The sequence below is a fragment of the Ambystoma mexicanum genome, chromosome 13 (genome assembly GCF_040938575.1).
Source record: "Ambystoma mexicanum isolate Mex_15411 chromosome 13, UKY_AmexF1_1, whole genome shotgun sequence".
Lineage (NCBI taxonomy): Eukaryota > Metazoa > Chordata > Amphibia > Caudata > Ambystomatidae > Ambystoma > Ambystoma mexicanum.
Window position 1 is genome coordinate 244008882 of NC_090938.1, and position 17515 is coordinate 244026396.

The following is a 17515-nucleotide window of genomic DNA, read 5'->3' on the forward strand; positions in this document are numbered from 1 at the left end:
CCAGGACAGGGCCCAGGTAAGAGCTGGAGGCAGGCTGGCCCAAGGCAGGACCCAGGTAAGGACTGGAGGCAGGCAGGCCCAGGACAGGACCCAGGTAAGAGCTGGAGGCAGGCTGGCCCAAGGCAGGACCCAGGTAAGGACTGGAGGCAGGCAGGCCCAGGACAGGACCCAGGTAAGAGCTGGAGGCAGGCTGGCCCAAGGCAGGACCCAGGTAAGGACTGGAGGCAGGCAGGCCCAGGACAGGCCACAGGTAAGGACTGGAGGCAGGCTGGCCCAGGACAGGCCACAGGTAAGTAGAGAGGCAGGAACAACGAGGCGAGCGAAGCGAACCGCGTTGAGACGCGACCCGCTTTGACTCGCGGCCCCTTTTATGGGCCGCCGGCGCCCGAGAGGCCTGGAACGCAAGCCGTTCCGTTTCCGGGCGCCGGCGAACCCACAACGAGGCTTGGAAGGCAAGCCCCTCCAAGGAGGTGAGCCCAGTCCACGGCGCATGCGCGGAACCGAGAGAGAGGTCCTCCGCGCATGCGCCGAAGGCCGCCAGCCCCGTAAACCGTCGCTCCCCTCCCGGCGAGTCCCCAGACGCGAACGCGCGGGTAGTCTCGCCAGGAGGAAATGGGAGCGGCAGACCCCAGTCTCCCGCGTGACATGACACTCCATTCAACTGAATCAGAACGTCTAGTGTACAAATTGCCATGCACGTCAATGTGTAACATTCCCAAACAATGTTTCAAATCTTTACACCAATTCCTCAATAAATATGTAAAAAGCAAAGACAAAATCAAAATTAAATTACTGCAAAATATAGATACCTGTCCAGTGCACAAGTACACAGGACTACAAGGACATTCATTGGCCTGCATTACAGGACCTACTTGTAAAACCACTTAGCATGATATCAAAAGGATATCAACACATCATTCAACTATAAGAAATCTAGTCTATAAACTGTACTATGCTAAAAGTCCTGCTTTAGCACTAGCAAAGTTAAATAACATCCTTCTACATGGTACAGTAAAAGACCTACTTGAAGAAATTCACTATATCCAGAAAAAATATTTTGGAAGTGAAAGCCATTTACAGAATGAAATAGCTTTAAACCAATTAAGCAACAATTCTACACATGGCAACCTTTTGCTAAACACATACAAAAAAGAAATACTAAAATTTAAAAGTACATCAGCTGAAGTACCAAACCATGTATGTGTATGTTGCCGTAGAATTTTTTATAAAAGTAACACAAAAACTGTGGACCTATCATACAAAATAGAAGACAATGAAGATTCTAAATGGTTTGAATTAGCTCTCTACTTTCTAGCAGAAAACACATATGAAATAACTGAGCCCTTAATACTTTGCAGTTATTGCACTACAAAACTTGACAACAACCAAACTCCTTCACGTTCTATCACAAATAATTTGGAATTATACCCAGTACCAAAACCTCTACAACAACTTAATTTGTATGAGAGCATCATAATTCAAACAGTACACCCATTTCAAGCAATAATACACCTTCAACCAAAAACAGCAAAATTACCTCCCTCTGAATTGGTAAAAGGCATTCGTGGAAAAGTAGTTTATTTACCATTAAATCTAAAAGAAAATGTGCATACTCTAGGAGTGCAACGTCCAATGCAGCAATCTTTAATTATATTAGTAAATGGAGTACCTACAAAAGACAAAAAAATATGGCAAAAGCTGGTAGATTTATATAAAGTTAGACAAGCCTTCCAATATCGTAAAGAGAATAATGAATATTACAAAGAAATTAATATTGAAGAAAACTTGAAAGATACAACTGAAATAATTCAAGAAACAATAGAAGCTGGTCAATTTGAGCTACTAGATCCTGCTACAATATCAAATACTTTAGACCATTATACAATTCATCCTTTGCACTGTAATGACACCGTACAAGATGTACTAGAAACATACCAAATGCGTCAAACAAAAGGATCGCCAATCAGTATATGGGAAAAAAGTATAGAAGCACGTGCTTTTCCTCTACTCTTTCCAACTGGCAAAGGCGGAAGGTATGATGATAGACCTATTCAAATATCAGCTTCAGAATACCGCTCATTACGGATGTATTCTGAAGATCCCAGATTTAGACAAAATGTGGAATACATATTCCACCTACTCTTTGAAAGTGAACTAGCAACTTTATGTTACTGAGTTGCATACATATTAAAATCAGGATCACACTTTCAAAATATGACAGCTACACAATTATTAGAGAAAGTGCAACAAAACGATGAGGTTTTACAATCAAATATTACAAATCTATTAGCAAATATGCGTGGTACTAAAGAGTACTGGTTTCGACGTCATGGAGATGTACGTTGTATGATCAGAAACCTTGGCCCACCCACTTGGTTTGTTACATTAAGTTGTGCAGAATATGCATGGGAAGATTTACATGATTTCCTACGCATATCAAATAAAAACAAAACAAACATAGATATTCTAACACCTGGAGAACTTTGTTCTTTGGATCCTGTTAATGTTTCAAGATATTTTCACCATCGCTTCATTGCTATGCTACATTTTATTTGTAATAAAACTGTTCCTCCCCTTGGAGAAGTGCAACACTTCTTTTGGAGAAAAGAATACCAAGCCAGAGGAGCACCACATATCCACATGCTTTTATGGATTAAAGATGCTCCTAAATTTGGTCAAGACAGTGATGCCACTGTTTTACAGTTTATTGAAAAATATGTCACTTGTGAAATTCCATCAGAAGCCACAAATAGTGATCTTTGTGCACAAATTTTACAATTTCAAAGACACAAATGTGGAAAATATTGTCGTCACAAATACAAAAACAAAGGCAAATACTACACCAAATGCCGATTTGGTTTCCCTAGACCAGTTACAAATACAGGTCAAGTAAACAACCTCATGTCTTCAGTTAGACATACTGTTAAAGGAAAGTCACCTAAAAATACATATTACATAAAAAGAAAAGAAGAAGAAAAATATATCAATGATTATAATGCAATCATTGCCCACCTATGGAATGCAAACATAGATGTGCAGTACATTGCAGACAATTCTACTGCAGTTGCACGATATGTCACAGCATACTTAACTAAAGCAGAAAAGACAGAGCTCCAAGACCTCTGGAATGACCTGTCATCAGATAGAACAGTATCTCAGAAATTATACAGCTTGGGCATACAAATGCTCACCCATAGAGAATGTGGATTTTATGAAGCAGCTGATCATTTAACTGGTACTTCATTGTATGGTAAATCTGAAAATATAGTATGGCTCAGTCTTGGTCCAGCTAAATCTAGAAAAAGAGTTCTAAAATCATATGAAGATATAGAAACAATAGCCAAACATGATCCCAACAGCCAAGACATTTTCAAAAACAATTTACTGGACACATACTACCCAAACAGAAGTAATACTTTGGAAAACATGTGTCTATACCAAATAGCCCAAAACTAAACATACAAAAATAATATGAAACCCGATGAAAAAAAAGGTAAATATAGAGTGACAGACTGTGAAGGCAGCTTAGTTAAACTCACTAAACCAAATTTAATTAATCATATCAAATTGTCATTGAAGACTCCTCAACATAAAGAAGTATATTACATGTCCCTGCTACAACTCTTCAAACCATGGAGAAAAGAAGAACAATTACTAGATAACTATGACTCATATGAGGATGCTTTCAAAGCAAATGAAAGCACTATAACTGATGTAAACTTTACACAGTACAAAACAATGTTGCACAATGAACAGCAACATGAAGAAGAACTCCAAGCCCAACTAGATAAGGATACTCCTGACAGTAGTCAACCTTCTGTAACAGGAAGCCAAGAACCACTGGGAGAACCACTAATAACAAATGAGGCAGAATTAGCTATGATAGAAGTAGAAAACACCATGTGTCAGTATGAAGATAAGGAAGACTTAACTATACTACAATCAAAACTAAACAATGACCAAAGTAGCATTTTTCAAGAAGTAACAAAACAAATTGCCCATGGTGTAAAACATGAAAATAAAGAATGTTCCTGCCATAATTATAAACCTATACTACTGTACGTCAGTGGTGAAGCTGGTTCTGGCAAAACATTCCTAATCAAAATGATTAGTAAGTTCCTTTAACAATTGACAAACAACAAACTGTCAGCTGTTGTCACTGCCCCCACAGGTTTAGCTGCCTACAACATAGGTGGTGTTACATTACACCGATTACTACTATTACCAGTAGAACACCAGAACAAATTAGACTACTACAAACTTTCTGCAGAAGCTGCAATGGAATTACGCAGAGTATTGAAACAAATGAAAATGCTACTAATAGATGAAGTGAGCATGGTCTCCAACCTGTTGTTAGCTTTGATTCACCTCAGATTACAAGAAGTACTCAAAACAGACTATGAAGAGCTCTTTGCAGGAAAACACATTATTGTTTTTGGAGATCTGCTTCAATTAACACCAGTAAAAGGTGAACCTATTTTTAAAACATTAGGGCACAAACTCTGCCGTAAAACTGTTGGCAGCATTGGAAATGTCAACCTTTGGCAACATTTCCAATACAGAGAATTAACAGAAAACATGCGCCAATCTGCAGATCTAACTTATGCCAACATTTTAAAAAGTTTGAGAGTTGGTATACTTTCTAAAGAAGCAGAAGCAACATTGAAAACCCGGCACATTAATGCACTTTATGGCGATAATGCATGTGCTACAGATGTTATGGAACAATTAGCCCACAAAAATGTCAATTGTATGGCCTTAATGCCAACTCTTGCAAGCTGTTTCAAATTCAATGAAATCATGCTAAGTAAAGAAATGCAACCAATAATGGAAATTAGCGCCACAGACAAACTAGATGTACATGGTATGACACTACCCATGTGTGACCAAGCCACAACAAGACTAAATAATTTAGAAAAATCAATCTCAAACACAGCAGGCTTGGAAAAGATGTTAAAATTATCCTTAAATTGCAGAGTAATGCTTAAACGTAACCTTGACGTGGACCAAGGGCTAGTTAATGGAGCACTGGGTACAGTTGTTGGCTTTCAAACATACCCACGTGACAACAAAATTCAGTTTGTCAATATACTCTTTGACAAACTTTCAGAAGTAAAACGGATAGGACGCTCAACAGCTAGATTCCTTCTCTTCAATGATATGTATGTACGCAGAGAACAATTTTCTCTAACTCTTGCATACGCAGTCACAATTCATAAATCACAAGGTCTTACCCTAGACAAAGCAATGATAGATATTGGTAGCACAGTCTTTAAAGAAGGCATGAGCTACGTAGCACTATCACGCTTACGTACACTTGACGGTCTATTTCTAATCAACTTTGATGCAAGTAAAGTAAACGCTGATATTCCTTGCATTTTAGAATATAATAGACTTTGCTCACTATACACTCCCCATCTAAACACACATTCTGTTCCACAAAAACTAAAACGTTGTAAAAGAAAACTAAATCAAACAGAAATGCAACAGGACGTCACTGCAAATCCTCCAAAGAGAGTAAAAGAAACTAATACTTCATCAAGTACCACAAACAAAAAAGAATCAATTAGAGAAAGTAAACCAGGTACTTCTTTAAAGAAGGAAGACAAACTCCAAAAAAAGCAGTTAGATACAGAACTACCTGGACCATTTAAATTCTCAAATATAGTTGGTGTAAGTTGCTATGCAAATGTAGCAATGAATATTCTATTTCAATTACAACCAATTGTTGACAACATTTACTCACACAGTACAGACCCATTGTGTTTGCAAATGTTAGTACTTCACAGAAATGCAGCAAGCAATCCTGACAACACATATAGTGTTTTTGGAATAAGACGACAACTGGACTACTGTGCTGGAATGGTGAAATTCACTATAAACTCACAGGAAGATCCACAAGAATTTCTAATGTACTTACTACAAGTACTGGAAAACAAAAACATACCTATAAATGAAATCTTTCAGATTTCATACATGTGGAAACATACATGCACTCTCTGCAACAATGTGACACAAGAAGAAATCCCCAATGAACGCTTCATATATATATCAATACCAAATTGTGAATCCATTCCATTTCAGCAACTTGTACAAAATACAAACTATGGTAGATTATGCTCTACCTGCAATTCAGATAATCGCTCCACGTTAGTAATACAAACACATAGTAAATACGTAATACTAATGCTTCTACGTTACAATGCAGATGGTACCAAAAACAACTGCAAGCTGACTGGATTCACACATGGTCAAATATCACTTGGTAAGAAAACCTTCACAACAATAGGTATAATCTACCACGCAGGAGCCACAACCAATTCAGGGCACTACACTGCATACATAAAAAAGAAATGTGGATGGTTTGAATGTAATGATAGTACCATTACTCTAAAGCAGAGATTACCAGCAAATCTTACAAACGCTTATTTGATGTTCTTAAAACCGGAATTTGATAAATAAACTGTATTTAAACCTTTAAGTAAATTTGTGTTACAAAAATATAAACTGTTAGAATACTCCAAAAGCTATCTAACTGCTCAAAGATTCTACAACAACTAATCAGATAAATGAAAACCACTAAATTAGACCAAAACATACACAGTTAGAATACGCCAATTGGTATCTAACTGTCCCAAAATTATAAATTTGTCTTAAAATAATATAAACTGTTAGAATACTCCAAAAGCTATCTAACAGCTCAAAGATTCTACAACAACTAATCAGATAAATGAATACCACTAAATTAGGCCAAAAAATACACAGTTAGAATATGCCAATTGGTATCTAACTGTCCCAAAATTTAACAATATCCAAATAGGTAAATCAAAACCACTAAATATATTAAAAAAATAGACAGTTAGAATATGCCAATTGTTATCTAACTGCTCCAAAATTATTTTATAATATCAAAACAAATGAAGAATCTGTTACTGCTCCAAAAAAATACAACAAAGCAAAGTATAAAGCATTAGCCAGAAACAACAAGTGAACACTGAAAACAAACAAACAAATAAACTGTAGCATAACAGAAAAAGGTTTTTTTTAATCCAACATGGATTTTTTTTTCTCCCACAGACCCAATGATTTTAGCAACAAATACAGAAACTGAGCAAATTGCACAGTACTCTGATTTGTACTCTACTAAATATGAGGGTCGAAAAAAAATAATAGTATATTGCTTATACAATGTAATAAGTCATTACAAAATACTAATACTAACATGCTATTTTCTTTTATCACAGAAATGAAGAAGAAAAACATGGACTCCCATTACTAGACCAAACAGTAAGTATACAATAATAAGGACAACCATAGCAGCATATCACATCCATAGTATCTAATACCTTTGTTCCTTATACATTTGTTTTTCACCCAAAGTTATAAGCAAATATGAATGTGATATGCTGCGGTGGTTGTTGCCAGGGCCAAATGGCCATGCACCCAAGACTCTATGCCCTGGCAACAACCACCACAGCATATCACATCCATAGAGTCAAACATTTCAACTATGATCTATGGGAAACTTTTAATGTCCGCGAACAATGTGAGTGTTCTTAGAACACTTTGAACTTGCCAGCGAACAATACGGACACCGTTTTCAGGACACCCCCTACGAACATTTCAGAAAAACGCGCGATAGTTCTTACAACACTTTCAACTTAACAACGAACAATACGGACAGCGTCCTCAGGACACCCCCTACGAACACTCCCCGGACACCGGGAGTGTTCTTAGAAGCGTTTTCAGAACACCACCATCTTGTTTATTTGCGAACATTTAAGGACACCGCGAGTGTTCTTAGGACACATTCAACTTGACAAAGAACAATACGGACAGCGTCCTCAGGACACCCCCTACGAACACTCCTCGGACACCGCGAGTGTTCTTAGAAGCGTCTTCAGAACACCCCCATTTTGTTTATTTGCGAACATTTCAGGACACCGCGAGTGTTCTTAGGACACATTCAACTTGACAGAGAACAATACGAACAGCGTCCTCAGGACACCCCCTACGAACACTCCTCAGACACTGCGAGTGTTCTTAGAAGCCTCTTCAGAACACCACCATCTTGTTTATTTGTGAACATTTCAGTACACCGCGAGTGTTCTTAGGACACATTCAACTTGACAGAGAACAATACGGACAGCGTCCTCAGGACACCCCCTACGAACACTCCCCGGACACCGCAAGTGTTCTTAGAAGCGTCTTCAGAACACCCCCATTTTGTTTATTTGCGTACATTTCAGGACACCGCGAGTGTTCTTACGACACATTCAACTTGACAGAGAACAATACGGACAGCGTCCTCAGGACACCCTCTACGAACACTCCCCGGACACCGCGAGTGTTCTTAGAAGCGTCTTCAGAACACCCCCATTTTGTTTATTTGCGAACATTTCAGGACACCGCGAGTGTTCTTAGAACACATTCAACTTGACAGAGAACAATACGGACAGCGTCCTCAGAACAACCCCTACAAACATTTCAGGACACCGGGAGTGTTCTCAAAAACGTCTTCAGAACACTCCCATTTTGTTTATTTGCGAACATTTCAGGACACCTCGCGTGTTCTTAGAACACATTCAACTTGACAGAGAACAATAGGGACAGCGTCCTCAGGACACCACCTACGAACACTCCCCGGACACCGCAAGTGTTCTTAGAACAGTTTCACTTTGCTTGCGAACAAAACGGACACATATTGACTCCTTAGAACACCCCCTAGTCAGTTTATTTAGAACATTTCAGAACACCCGTGATGGCCGCAAACAAATCGAACACAAAAAGAACGTCTAACACATAAAAACACAACTTTCATCCTATCTCATACACTCCCATCCTCCCCAAACACTCCTACACACCAACACACTCTACAAAATACACATTTTGAACAAAGTTTCACTGCGCTGTCCGGGGACGTCCGCGAATCCAATATGGTGGGCGCTACCGAAAAATCTGACGCGCTTCACGCTCCACGCCGTCCAGTCAGCGAACACTTTGCATGTCCACGAACATCACACAAGACGATTGGCCAATCAGGACACTTTCCGCAGAGCGAACAGGGAAGTGTATCCGCAAACCGAACACAAATATCACTAATTTTTTTTTACCTACTTTTTGGTCATTTTAAAAAAAAACTACTGGACGGATTTTCACCAAATTTGCAAAAGCACGCTTTCGGGACCAAGCCGCTGCTCCTGGTCCAAATTTGGTGGAAATCCGTCCAGCGGTTTGGGCTGTATGCGCGAGCAAATGTTTTTTCCCATTCACTCTATGGAGAGTGAGTATAATGTATACAAATATGAGCATATAGAGGGAAGGTAGAGTAATAAAAATAAAACTATGAGAAAGTGCTGATAACCATAATGATTATCTTCATGCACAGAAAGGATTGCTCTCTTTCAAGCCTGTATCTTCCGCTATGTACATGTTTCATATGATGTGACAGGACCCTAAGTCTACAAATATAGTACCTTTTCAATTTTTTGTTCCTGACTGTTACTGAAGAAAACTATGTGGCTTTGATATGTCAGTAAAGGATAAAAAGGGAGAGCCAGCCATGTGATGTCATCAGTTATGTCATCAATGACATTTGTGATGTCATCTTTGATGTCCTGGGTGTTAGTGTTAGCAGTGCACGGTGGCGCGAGTTATGGTTGCTTATGTTACCATAACTGGCAAATTTCAAGGGTTTTTCGGTTTTACTTTGAACCATAACGTCCCTTTAACAAAGTTTTTTCAATGAATTTCATAGGTTTTTAGTAGCGCAACTTAACCATAACGTCCCTTTAACAAAGTTTTTTTCACTGAATTTCATAGGTTTTTAGTAGCGCAACTTAACCATAACGTCCCTTTAACAAAGTTTTTTCACTGAATTTCATAGGTTTTTAATAGCACAACTCAACCATAATATCCCTGACATGTAACATAGAACATACTAACCCCCTCGTAGTGATTTTCATGTCCGCGGACACATCAAAAATCTGAGCGTGGTGAATGTAAATTTAAATAGTGTGCCCCATTTCCCCTTTGAAGTTGGCTCTGAAAAGAGCCGTTTTTTTTTTTTTTACAGATGCTTGACAGACACCTGTTATTTATATATTTTATTTTTCTTGTTTTTTTTTCTTACTTTACTCCTAAAATCTTCACATAACCTTCTCCAAAGCAACCCTTACATTCCAAAATAGAAAGGTATTTCCGGTAAAAGATAAAGAAATGCCATCTTCTTTAAAATTAACAGCATTACTGGCATCAATATTCTCATTGTTACAGAAGAACATACCAGCTCTAAGCATGAAGGCACACATGCCTCGGTTGATGACACACCTAGCAATGTTTTGCTGAGGACAAAAAACTGAACTATTGTCCCATATTGCCCTAGGTAGTAATCCAGAAAAAATTACTTTCGCATTTGGAAGGATCTTCATTACGGCTTGAACCAAGCATTCCAAATCAGCCAACAAAGTAGGGGCACTGACGTTGCCCAAATGGAAAGCACCATAATGCAAAACTACCACATGCGGACTGTTCATCGTGGCCATATCCGCACAAACTTGTACAATTCCCTGTACATTGCAATCAGGCACAGTGCTCCACACCACCTCCACTCCTTTCACATCAAAGTTATTTGCAACATGCCTGCATTCAGCGTACTGCTGTAAACCATGCACAAACATATCTCCGAGCACCAACACTCTGACTTTCTCCACTTCTGCCATCTTCACCACACACAGTCTCTTTCAACACAAATCCACAACCTCGACATCTGATTGGCTGATCCGTACAGTCTTCTTTCCATGTTGGATTTCCTGGAAAAACCCGGATGTACCACGCCCTGTCCACGAACAGCCGTGGTGTCCGCGGACGGCGTCCACTTTACTCTCTGTACCATTCCCTCATTGCATACAGCTAAGCAATCACACAATACGAATAACGTCCTCAGAACACCCCCATTTTGTGAATTTTCGAACATTTCAGGACAATTATAATTTCATTATTCAACATATTAACATTACAAATATTATACTTTTATCTTGTACTCTGCACACAATGCTATCTTTCTCCATTAGTAGCTCAGTATACTACATAGAATCCCATAATACAATGCTATTTATATCAATGCATCGTTCAAAGCACTAATAACGGTCGGATATTTATTGCAATATCCTTGACACTTTTTTCGGAACATTATAATAAAAATCCCTAGTACAGAAATTCCATGAAAAGTACATACACATGTGATGTCATCAGTGATTTCATCAATGACATTTGCGTCCTGGGTGTTAGTCTTAGCAGTGCATGGTGGTGGCGCAAGTTATTTTTCATAGCTTACCATAACTTGCTATTTTCAGGGGTCTTTCGGCTGTACTTAGAACCATAACGTCCTTTAAACAAACTTTTTTTAATATCACGCAAACAATATACAAACATGGCGTGCAAAAACCAACTTCTACAGATGGCTTTACACAGAATGTGGCAAAATAAGAATTTATGCTCGTTCACAGTGAAGGTCAGCTGCTTCCATTTTTTTCCCGGGCCCGGAGAGGCTCACGAAGCAGACTATAAGGTTGTATTGTGTTTTGACCTTGACAGACAGAGATTGTGATGAAAGACTTCTCTTGAAGGAGTGTTGCTAAAATGTAAGAGAAGATAAAGATGAAATTTCTGAAACGAAACCACTTTTACATATTATGTCACTATGCGAAAGATCGTTGGCACACGCGGAGTCGTATTTTTGGACTGCACCACTCGTCGACAATGGAAATTGCAATTGTACTGTAAGTCACCCTTTAGATTACTTTATACCAAATATGATTACAATAGCATAGCATTAAAGACCGCTGAAGTTGAACTTGTTCGTTGAAAGTGGCATAATGTTTTCTACCACGCACTATCACCGCCGAATTGATCCCCTGTCGTTTAGAGGGCTCTGAAAAAGGCAGACGACACAGGGTGGGTTAATAGAAATAATTTAACCGGTTTATAGGCGGTCAAGCGCTCTACTCGCTGTGCCACTTCACTGTAGCCTGTCAAGTGGCACAGCGAGTACAGCGCTCGCTTTGACATCCGTGCACACCTTGCTAACGCAAGTTTGAATCCTGGCAAGGCGAAACTCAGCCTTTCATCCTTCCGTGGTCGATAAATGAGCACCACACACCGTGGTTAATAATAACCACCGCTTACATACCTCACAGTTCTTAGCGCTATATGAATGGGAAAATATTATTATTTTATTATTAACATACTCTGTTGCACTATCTTCGATAGCAAATAGTTTCACGCCCTAATAAATAAAATGATGATTTTTAATGAAGATCGACTGGTGAGACTAATTTATGTTTTTTGAAACAGGTACGTGGCCCCATTTTGTCTATGTCACGATTTACAGACTCCAGCGGATGGGGTCTTCAACTGCCAGGTGCAAGTCCAAATATGCAACTTCATGACCCTCACCATTTTATGGGACAATCGCCAAGGACCAATATGCCCTTACGCAGTACTAGCGGCTACAAACAACATACCAACCAATAGGGTGGTCTAATGGCTCGTTGTTGGAGCAACCTTCCGATTATCAGAGCGACCATTTACTGCTTTTATCATAAACCAACAGCCTATCTACCGCAAAGGAACAACGCGTGGCTCCAAATAAACTTTTGCTGATCGACAGCAGAGACAATAGCAAATCGCTGAATATTCACTAAACATTTCATGTGAAATAAATGTACTTTACCAAATGTACAATCCTGCTGTTTACTTTTAAACCACAGTTTCATATTCCGAATTGTGGCGCACTGAGTTGTAAGCTGATCTAACACTCTCTGTACCGCAAAGGAACATCGCGTGTCTCAACATGAACTTTTGCGGATCGACAACAAAGACAAATGCAAATTGCTGAATATTCTCTAAACATTTGATGTCAAATAAATGTACTTTACAACATTTACAATCTTGCTCTTTGCTTTTAAATCACAGTTTCATATTCCGAATTGTGGCGCGCTGTGTTGTGACATAATGTGTGTTGTCTTCCGGGTTCTCTGTAAAGTCGCGTAGTACTGGAGACGACTGGGCGCGTTTAATTACGCACCCTGTAACGTCACGGAGAAAGGCGGGGAATATGAATGCTTTGATAATATCAGGCTTAGGGGCGGGAGATATGATTTAGTGTCGCAAAAGCAAGTCAGCCAGGTCATAGCGCCAGTCATAGGATTATCACATAATGTCGGCGCACACCAGCCAAATTTATCGTTTCTTTAGTGGACAAAAAGTCGGTTGACGCCCCTAGGAAATTGTACTATTAGCGAACAAAAGGAGTGCTCTTAAATCACTTTCACCCTGACAACGAACAATACAAACAACGTTCTCAGAACACCCCCATTTTGTGTAATTGCAACCATTTCGGGACACTGCGAGTGTTCTTAGAACACATTCAGCTAGACAGATTACAATACGGACAGCGTCCTGAGGACACCCCCAGTTTGTGTATTTTACGAACAATTAAGTACACCGCAAGTGTTCATAGCTCATTTTTACCTTCCTTGCGAACAAAAATGACACATACTCCGTCCTCTAAACACCCCACCATTTAGTTTATTTACAAAATGTCAGAACAGCCGTGTTCTCCGCGGACAAATCGAACTCAACAAAAAGGTCTAGCACATAAAACAACAAAACATTGAACCTATCTCATACTCCCCAATCCTCCCCAAACACTCTTACACACCAACACACGGCACTAAATACAATTTTTTATCCACGTTTCACTGCGCTGTACGCGGTCGACTGCGAATACAAGATGGCGGGCGCCACAGAAAATCTGACGCGCTCCACGCCCCTCACCGTCCAATCAGCGAACGCGTCGCATGTCCGCGGACATGACACAAGCCCATGCGCCAATCGGGTTGCTGTCCGCGGAGCGAACAGGGAAGTCCGTCCGCGAAGCGAACGCAGATATCACTAATTTTTTTGCCTTACATTTTGGTCATTTTTTAAAAAACTACTGGACAGATTTACACCAAATTTACAAAAGCACGCTTTTGGGACCAGGCCGCCGCTCCTGCCGCAAATTTGGTGTAAATCCATCCAGTGGTTCGGGCTGTAGCCGTGCGCAAAGTTTTTTCCCATTCAGTCTATGGGAAAAAAAAAAGTTTTGGGACCCCCCCTATAACTTTCCCCCCCTGGACGAATCCTCACCAAACTTTGCAAAAAAATTCAGAGGGACCCGTCTACTTTTTTTGCAAAGTTGAGGATCCGTCCAGGGATATATATTTTCAAAAAAGGAAAAAAATGCCCTAGGACAGGGCAAAATTCGATGGATTGCACTCCCAAAAGCAGCTGAGAAACGAAATCCAGTCTCAGCAAGGAAAAGGCATGACAGCAAATCCAGGCAGCACAAATGTTTCTTTATTAACAAAAAGGTGCAGCAAAAAGGGAAAGCCTGGTTACAAAACGACGCGTTTCGCGGTACACTGACCGCTTGTTCACGTAGGTAGGGTGTTTCATGGAAGAAGGACTTCTTATATATGCTTTAAAAACCTCTATGATACAAGTGCATAGAATGTCCCCATTCACGAGGTGGTACAAAATGATGAACACATGGCAGCCATCTTAGAACATTTAAGGCACTGCAACATGCAGTGTATTAAGTAAAATAAAAACACATCATAAGTGTCAATACATCAACCAAATATTATATGATGAAGAATATAGCAACAATTGCACGGATGTGCTAGCTGCGAGGACTGTGGAGGAAAATGGCAAAAAGAAAGCCTCAGGTACATAACGAGTGTCAAAGGAAAAATATATATAAAAAAAGGATATATAAATATATATAAATACACTAGTTCAAAATAAACGTGTGTTTTCCAATGGTATGTCTGTCAACAAAGGCTGGTACCCAAGATAAAATAAAGTAAAAAAAAAAAAATTTAAAAAATAATGCCATTCTAGGGCAACCGCCAAAATTGATGAGCCCTGCCTTGTAGGTCTGTCCACGTTATAACGTCTGAAACAGCCATTACCTCAACGCTGTCCAAGCAGCCCCACAACATGATGTGTTCACTAGACAAAATATAGCCATTCTAAGTGTCCAACGTTAGTCTCCAATAAACAAAGATATATAGTCATGTAGGTCTAAGTTTACGCATACATATGCAAGGTGTAATACAAATCGAACTTAATAATGCGGTCTTGAGACAATATAAAGTGCTTAGTGCTTTAGCAGCAATGTAAAGTGCTAAGTGCTTTAGCAGCAAATTTAAAGTGCTTAGTGCAATAGCAGCAGTTGTTAAAATGCATAATATTTAGCAGCAAGGAAGGGAAAAAGTTTAAAGGAGAAAAATGTCCAGACAACAGCAATGATAAAATACACATTGCTCTACGTCCATGGATGCACATATATGTTCCTAAATGTGTGGTGCATATACTAAGTAACATAATACAATTTGACAATCGAATAGATAAAAGAATGAAAGTCAATAAATATATATATCTCACAAATAGATAAAATAACAATGCCACTGGAACAAAAAAACGTGCATCCATGGACGGCTGTAAAGTAGACAACAAATTTATCCCCAATAAAGTGCAAGTGCAAAAAACTTTTTACTTAAAATTGCCTATCATGAATGGTAAACTATTCCCTATAAAAAAATCCTCAAGACCCTTTCCGCTCGATGAGCCCAGCAAGGAAGATAACATCACTGGGAAATTATTACCTCAAAAAAACTACATGCCAAGCTACAAATAATCAATCGACAATGAAACAATGCGAGACAAAAAAACGAGATATGGGGACACAGTAAAAAAGCAATTAAGAAGCCTAAAACCAAGCTATACAAAAATATTGATCAAAGTGATAAATATCAATAGAAAATACCCTCCTAAAAATCTTGTTAAAAACAATCATATGCAAGATATGCTTCACAATCATTTGGAGAAAGAACCTGTAAGATGCATCAATAAAAAAGAAGAAGAAAGAAGAGTTAATGTACATTAATACATAGGAGTGTGGACCGGAATGGAAAAGTATTCAAATATTAAACACACAAGGGGTCACTCTTGAACATTGCAGGTACCTAGTATTGCAAAAAGGTGCAAGAAAATTCACGAAGTATACTTAATTGGTACCTAAAATCGTATATAACTCTTCATCAAGATTGTGGCCCCTGGGTTTTTTTGTTTCAAGGTCGAGAATGGACCTAGTTTCCAGTTGTCTCAACAGTAACTCCCGGTTACCACCTCTGGGTGATTTAGGCACTGTCCGAATACCAAAGAAGGAAAAGCCCTCCAATTTACCTTCATGTTGAGACTGAAAATGCAGAGCCATCGGATAGTTGGGATCAACATTTCTTATGGCTCTTATGTGTTGCAGCATTCTCAGCTTCAATTTACCCTTTGTACTGCCCACATACCACATATTGCAAGGGCAATTGAAAACATAGACCACAAATTCTGTATCGCAAGTAATTCTGGATGCGATTTGAACATTTTTACCCAGGATAGGATGTATATAACACATCTTGTTGACTGCATAAGTGCAGGCTTTGCATTTGGAACACTTATGAAAGCCTTGTGGTTTGGTGTATAACCAACCATCGGTCAATGCATTGTCAATAGGCCTCATAAAGCTGGGAACTAAGGTATCCCTAAATGAGGTAGATCTGCGAAAAGTAATATTAATGCGATCTCCCAAAATAGTATTTAAATGTTCATCTGATTTAAGGATATGCCAATGACGTTGCATGACTTGTCGAATCTTGTGGGCACCCTCACCATAAGTCAAGATAAGACGTGTCTCACTGGTGTCTGTGGTTCTGTGTTCAGGGATGTCAGCTGACAAAAGTTGAGAGCGATCAATCGCTCTAGCTTTATGGAAGGCTCTCTCCAACACTTTTTTTGGGTAACCCCGTTGCTTAAATTTGTTGACCATGAGGGTACATTCGCAATGAAATGTTTCGATCTTAGAACAGTTTCTGCGTAAGCGAATGAACTCCCCATAGGGGATACTCCATTTTAAAGCTGTAGAGTGATTACTCTTGGCGTGAAGAGGGATATTAGAACTAGTAGGTTTTCTAAACAGACAAGTGGTCAATTCACCTTGAGCCACAGTAACAAGAATATCCAAGTATGTGATAGCAGTCTTGCTGTGGCTCTCCGTGAACTGCAGATTAAGATCATTGATGTTGAGTACTGCGACAAAATCCAATCATTCTGCACTAGTTCCTTCCCAAATGATAAACAAATCATCTATGTATCTAAGCCATAGGGCAATCTTGGATGTGTGGTAACAGTTTCTAGGATCCCATACAACAAATTTCTCCCACCAGCCCATCAACAAATTATCATAGGGGGGGGCAAATGTAGAACCCATAGCAGTACCTTGTAATTGCCTGAAGAACTGCTTGTTGAAAAGAAAACAATTATTAGTTAAACAAAGCGAAATCATTTCCAATATCATTTGAGAATGTTGGAGGTAATTCAAAGATCTGGTATGCAAGAAATGTTTACATGCTTT